We start from the raw sequence: 6,581 nt of genomic DNA, 5'->3' as shown, positions 1-6,581 counted from the left end.
CCCTTCTCTTTCTCCTGTTTTCAAATCAAAACAGAATCCTATCCTTAAAAAGCACTAAAAACTCAGGAACAATCAAACCACCCCAAAAGCTGAGAAACAGGCAGTGATCAGTAATTGCTGGTACAAATAAAAATGGACTTCTGCTGTGTCAGTTCTAGAATAATATTTAAGAATGGTACAGTGATTGAATGGTTGCTGCAGAAATAAAAGCATAGGAACATACTGAGGCAGAGCTACTTCAGCCAGACAGACCAGAAACAGTGCACTGCAGAAAAGTTTAAATGCAGTATGTAGCAATATAAAGTAATTTCTCCACACCAACCAAGGTCACTTCAGCTGGATGAGAGTCTAGAAGATTAATATTAGAAATGCAGGGTTGTGAGGAGGGGACTCGGGAGGAGTGCAGTGCTTAGGACCATCCTGTGTCTGTTGAGGGTCCTGTGATAGCTACAAAAGGTGCATTTGAACAGAGAAGATTAGATGTTTTCCGTTATATGCTTGTACTTTCCCTTTACCATCTTTTTGACATTCTAATATTTTATAAAGAAAATTAGAGTGTAAGAGCATGAGATGCCTTAAAGAATCAGTAGGTGAATAGCAGTTCTTTGAAGATAAGCACACTCTGGCTCAGAGGCCCTGTTGATTATCCAACAGCAATTTGATCTTATGCTCTGTTGGTTCAGTGATTTGACACATGGTGTTGGAATTGTTATTTAGGGTGTTTTATGTAAACCGGTAGGAGCTGGTTTATCCTGTTTAGAGTGTAAGCTAGTTCTCCCATTCTCCCAGCTGAACCTAACAATTCCACTACAGTGAGTGCTTTCCTTATTTGTCTCTGAACTGTTAACTGTGATCACAAAAAAGCAGCTATGACCTCTGTCTTTGACATGAGGTTGTCAGACTTTTCTTAACACAAGATGGGATGCTGCCTTGCCTTGCTTTGGATAGTTGTTCCCCATTATCTTCAGAAATTAAATATTTTTAGAAAAGGATGGTAGTATTTGAAGAACCACCATTGTTCAAGTGTTTCTCAGGCTGCAATCCTGGATTGCTGCTTGGCTATAAAACATGGGAAATTACAGGCAAATTATTAGCAGGTACACAGTTTTAGCATTGTTTCTTTTTGGGAAATTTTAATAAGTAACAGGGAAGCAAGCATGGCCTTGGATATTGTTTGTTTAGTTTTCTGAATGAACAGCTAGTCCTATGATTTATTTATGTCTGGGTTATTGGGAAGCACTCTGCTTGGGCTCTGTTCTGGTGGGCCTGATTATCATGGATATGAGATGCTGTCCATCCTGCCTCTGATCTGGAGCAGGGAAGTCACAAGCACTGGTCTGCAGGAAGAACTAATGCAGCTCCTATTGCAGCCTGCTTGTGGCCATCTAAATTTAGAAACCATATGATCCTTAGTTTTCATACATAAATCCTTGGACTTGGACAGTCCTGCTGTTGCCATTGTCATAAACACTTCTGGTTTTTTTTCTTCATGGCTAAGTGCTGTGGCACATCTGTGTCACCTGAGCCATACACAGGCTGCTCTCCCTGCAGTGCTCTATCCAAGCAGCTTCCAGACAGGTCATTTTACACAATGATTCAGAGTGTTCAGTTCTCCAATTTCTGAGGAAATTCAGCCCTTGCAAAACTGAACAGATGGATCTGAGTTCCAGCATGTAGACACGGAACTATGTTTTATTCCCACATCCTGAATGAGTGCTGTAACTGCTAAGGAAGGGCAAGGAAACTGCTGCTTCCTTTGCTCATGCTGTGTAGTGGAGATGTTGCCCTTCCTCATGAGAGCAAAGGGGTAGGCAGGGCAGAGCTCAGCATGCTGAACTGCAGATGAAAAGCATGGGCTCCTGTTGCCCTGCATGAACAGCCTGAGCCCCTGAAGAGGGGGATTTAAGGAGCTTCTCTCTACTCGGTGCTCCCTGGTGCTGGTTGAACCGGCTCATGCTGCAAAGAGCAGTTTACGTGGACTGTGCTCTTTCCTGCGCATTGCATGCGGAACTTGCTTGCTGAAATCACAACTGTTGCTTCTGCTGCAAAATCTGGATACTGCAATAGTTTTATGTCCTTTTGTGCAGCCCTGCTGCGCCAAAAACCTAGGTCCACAAAAAGATTAACAGCTTGTTTCTTAGGGGACATTAACACCATAACACTCTGGAAGTATGTGCTTTTACAGAGGAAAAGTAGCATTTGGCACTTCTTCCTTCCCAAACCTTCCTCCCAGCAGGCTGCATATAAAATATACATTAACTCCTCCAATAACTATGTAATTATGACAGTTGAAATAGAATTAGAGGAGCTACCATAAAGCCCAGACCCCATGTCCCACCTTCACCGCAGGCTGCTGGTGAAGCACCTGTCAGTTGTGATTTGCATCTGTGCAATTGCTTCTTCCCTGAAAGAAAAACAGAAAAAAAGCAGGCTTGCTTCCAGCCAGCTACCCTGAAAATATTACCAGTCACAGCAACAGCTATGAGACATAGCCAAGATAGCTTCTAATGTGTGCCATCACCATGCTCTTATAAGCACAGCACTGACAATCAGTTCTTTGCATCCTGTTGCACTTCAGCCGCCGGTGGGATGTCTACCAGCTGTGACAAAAAAAAAATCCAGCTGTAGCATATCCAAAGTCTGCACTGATATTTTTGTCAATCAATTTCTTAGTCCTCTATTAAGAAAGACTGTATATAGAGTACACAATATATACATATATGTACAATATACAACATACTGTATATAGAGTACACAATAAAGTAGTTGTACAAGAAAGAGTCCACTTTCTCTAGAAAGCTCTAAGCTGCCTGGGATGGTCTAACACCCAGAGTTCTGTGATATATGCATTAGCATCATTCAAGAATAGATGGCATCTTTCTCTTGAATAGGCAACATGCTTAGCAGGAGAAATAAGAAAAACTGTCTTCCAAATACCTGGTATAATGCATTGGCATTTTCAGAGGTTGTTTTGGACTTTGAGAATTTGTTCTAACTCTGAAATATCAGTATATTGTATTCATTGCTTTAGGTGGATCCCCTTGTTCTAAACTGAGACCAAGTTCTAAGGCAGTTGCAGTTTAAAGATAATAATGTCTTTAGCTAAATAAGCCCAGGACTGCAGCTTTTTTTTAAATGTAGCTCTAACCCATTTGTTGCAAATTATGACTTTCTGTGTTTGCACTGCTGTGACTATGCTGGTTCCTGATGTGGGCTCATTAATAGATTATTTCCTTGTTAGCTGTAGGTAAAGCTTTGACCTAGAGCTGATTAGGGAAAAGAACTTCTGTATCTATTATCTTTTCTCTCTCATAATTAGTATAATTATGCTTCTCTGCCCCAGACAGCAGTCTCAGACAGTCTGCTGTGGAGCCACAGAAACTGTCTGGACTCCCAGAATGGGAGTTTGCTGTTAAGCAAGGCATAGCTGGGTTCTGTAGTGTCAGGGAAAAGCTGAATTACACCATTACACAGAAAGTAACCAAACCAGTGCAGAGAGATTTCCCTTCCTCCCCACCCAGTTAAATCCAATTAATTGTGAGGAATGCAAAAAGCAGGTTTTGTCATTTCCACTTTTTTAAAGGTAAACTGGCATACCTATGAGACAGAATCAGTCAAAGGCACAGTATTTCAGTTTATAGGTGAAAATGACAGGCATTGTTGAGGAGGAGAGCACCCAGCTGAAACTGCTCTGGTTTTGACACAATACTGCAGCTTTTTAGTAATGTGTTCACCTGTTCTCCCTTAGCTGATTGAGAGGGTTTGCAGCTGGGCAGAGTGGGTTTGACTGGGACTAGTCCAGCATTGGGCTGGGGGCTGCTCTCTAGCAGTGAGGGGAGGGTTTTCCCGTCCCAGGGTACACCTGCTGCCTCTTAAGTGAGGTTACAAAATAAGAGCAAAGGAGGAGAGGTCTCTTTCCAAGGTAGATCATGGCAGCTTTTAGGGGGAAAAAAAGTTAAGAAGGTGAGTTCAGTTTAATACAAACTGTTGGTGAGTGTGGAAGGCATTGAGCAGTGTAACAGGCAAGAAATCTTGTAGCTTAAAATTTGAAGGATTTTAAGAGTGTGTTGGAGAGCAGTACCAACTGTCTTTTCTGTTGCCTCTTACCCTTCCCACCATGTCTGCACCTCAGAGTATGTGTTACTCTTCCTTGCAGTGTGACTGCTCTGACAGGATTTAGCAGGACTTTTTCTTTACAGCCATCTCGGGTATCATTGCTCTGGTACTGTGGAAGTGTAATTCCCATCATGAAATGGTAGCTGTGGCTGAAATGCGAAGCTCAATTAAACGGGAAAGATGATGGTAGTAGGTAATTGTGAGGAGGCAGCAATTTAACTCCTTCCTTGGGCTCGGGGCTTGGAGTCCTTGCCTTGTGCCTTACAGTGGAGTTTTCCAGTGAGGTAGAAACAATTGGTTTTTCAGTGGGAGCAGCCTTCATCGAACTTTTTGAATTAATCTTGCAGCCTAAGAGATCTGTAGTCTGAGTGCCTGTATCTGAAATGAAGGGGGAGGCTCTAGTGTTTCATGCTCTTCTCCATATAATGACAAATGCATGAGCAGCCACTGGAAGAGTTGAGAAAGCTCAGGCTCTGGGATAGAGCCTGAGCTTCAGTGTTAGGATGCTTTCTTGGGAGCTAAGAATTATAAAATTGTATCTCCTCCGAAATGGAGAGGGTTTAAGCTTAATCTACCACATCTCAGCTAAATGCCAAATGAGTCGTGGTCTAAAAGCAATGACTCCTGCCTTGAAAGTAGGACTAGAGGTGTTTTTTTTTAATCAGAGGATGTGCATCATAGACCAGTGATGCTGCTTCTTCAAAAAGACCTGAAGGTCCCAGGGAGGCTGGGCTCTGCCACTTGCCTGCATCTCCTGAGGAACCTGATTGTCTTTGGACTTTGGGTGAGCTCAGTGATTCTGTTGACACAGTCCCAACTTCCACCCAAGGCCTTGTGTTTGGTTAGACCCTACAATGCCACCTGTGGAGCTGCTCGAGTCCCACTGTGGCTGAATTCATTGCTGTTAGCTCTCAGCACTGTCAGAAAAGAAATCACTGAAACATGTGAAAATACTTTGTGTAAATAAAGCACCTGGTAACTGATAATGGATAGTTGGATTTTATTTTTTTGGTTGATTGTTTTTACTGTATGACTTCTAAAAAAATAAATTTAAGGAAACCCATTAAATATAACCCAGTTGGAAAATGATAAAACCACTCCCGGTTATGCTGTGCTGTAACTACCCATGTTCTTTCTGTGCTCCACATGTGATAAAATAGCCTGGGAGAGGTCTGTAATACAGTCCCAGCCTGCTTGCCTGGAGGTGTGAGCAAACCCAAGGATGGGCCGTGATGAGGGGTGTGACATCTGTTCTGGTTTGATGAGCAAGGGAATGAGTGTGAGGCTGTGATTAAGGCTCTTCTGATGGGCTGTGAGAAAGTGAAAAGCTTGTTTGTGTTGTCACTGGAAATTGAAAAGGGCTTCTGTGATTTATGGACAAGTCTGCTCCTGCATTTAAACTTTTTCAGGCTGTGATTAAATGCTCTTGAAGCTAATGATTGTCTGGTTGATTGGTTTGTTTGTTTTTAATACAGCATTGGTAAGACTATTTTGTTAATATAGTAACACATTTTGGAAGTAAATACGTGATTGAGCACAAGAGCTCGTGTGTTTAAATTAGGTTAGTGTCTTGGGGCCCAAGAAAACAGGTAAAACCTCCTCTCAAGGGGAAGGATGCCATTGAATCCTGGGTTATCAAAGAGAAATCTGAGATGCTGCCTGCATGTGGAAACATTTCAGGTTTCAGCTAGATCTTTACTAACCTTGGGACTGAATTCCAGTTAAGGAGCATGAATTAGTTTATTAACTGGCTGGTACTGACCTTTCTCACTGTTTACTCACACTGATAATGCTTTCTGTGCCTTACAGAAGGAGCCACAGCTTAGGCTCTCTTCCTGTGGATCTTGCAAGCATTTACTTTGGCAGGGTGAAACCTCTCCCTTCAGCTGATAAGGAGGACCCTGTGTTAGAAGTGTAACTATTGGAACTGAGACAGCTCCCAATTGGGCAGGGTGGAGGCTTGCAGTGCTCATTAGCAATGGAATGTCCCCGTTCCAATGGGGACAAGCCCAGCGTGAGCAAGGCTGGCACAGAGCAGGTGAAGGAACCTGGTGATCTTACAATGTTTACACAACCTACTGCCAGTTGACCAAATAAATAAACTTGCCTGCTGACTGTATCCAGAATGAGTCAGGCCATTTTACAAGAGGTCTGTTTTGGCTACAGAAGTGTAGGCGTTTTCTTCCTGTGAAAGACATTGAAAAAGAGTGGGACTGACTTGCTTGTAATGTGTAGGGAAGTTCTGGCATTTGCTCCTTGGGTTTCCTTACCTCCTGTTTGCTAGTTACATTAGAGTGTATTACTTTTTTCCTAGACTTTCAGAATATAATTTATTTCTATTAGCCATCTAGTCATCATGCCATCTTCCAGCCCAAGGGAATTAGTCATCCCCAGCTCCATTTTAACTTTCTCATTTTCAAGATGTCTTAAAATAAAAAAGTTAAAAATTTAAGGTTTAGATCTTG

The sequence above is a fragment of the Vidua macroura genome, chromosome 4, assembly GCF_024509145.1.
Source record: "Vidua macroura isolate BioBank_ID:100142 chromosome 4, ASM2450914v1, whole genome shotgun sequence".
In the NCBI taxonomy this organism is placed as follows: Eukaryota; Metazoa; Chordata; class Aves; order Passeriformes; family Viduidae; genus Vidua; species Vidua macroura.
The sequence above is the reverse complement of the archived record's forward strand: the minus strand, read 5'-3'. Positions refer to the sequence as shown.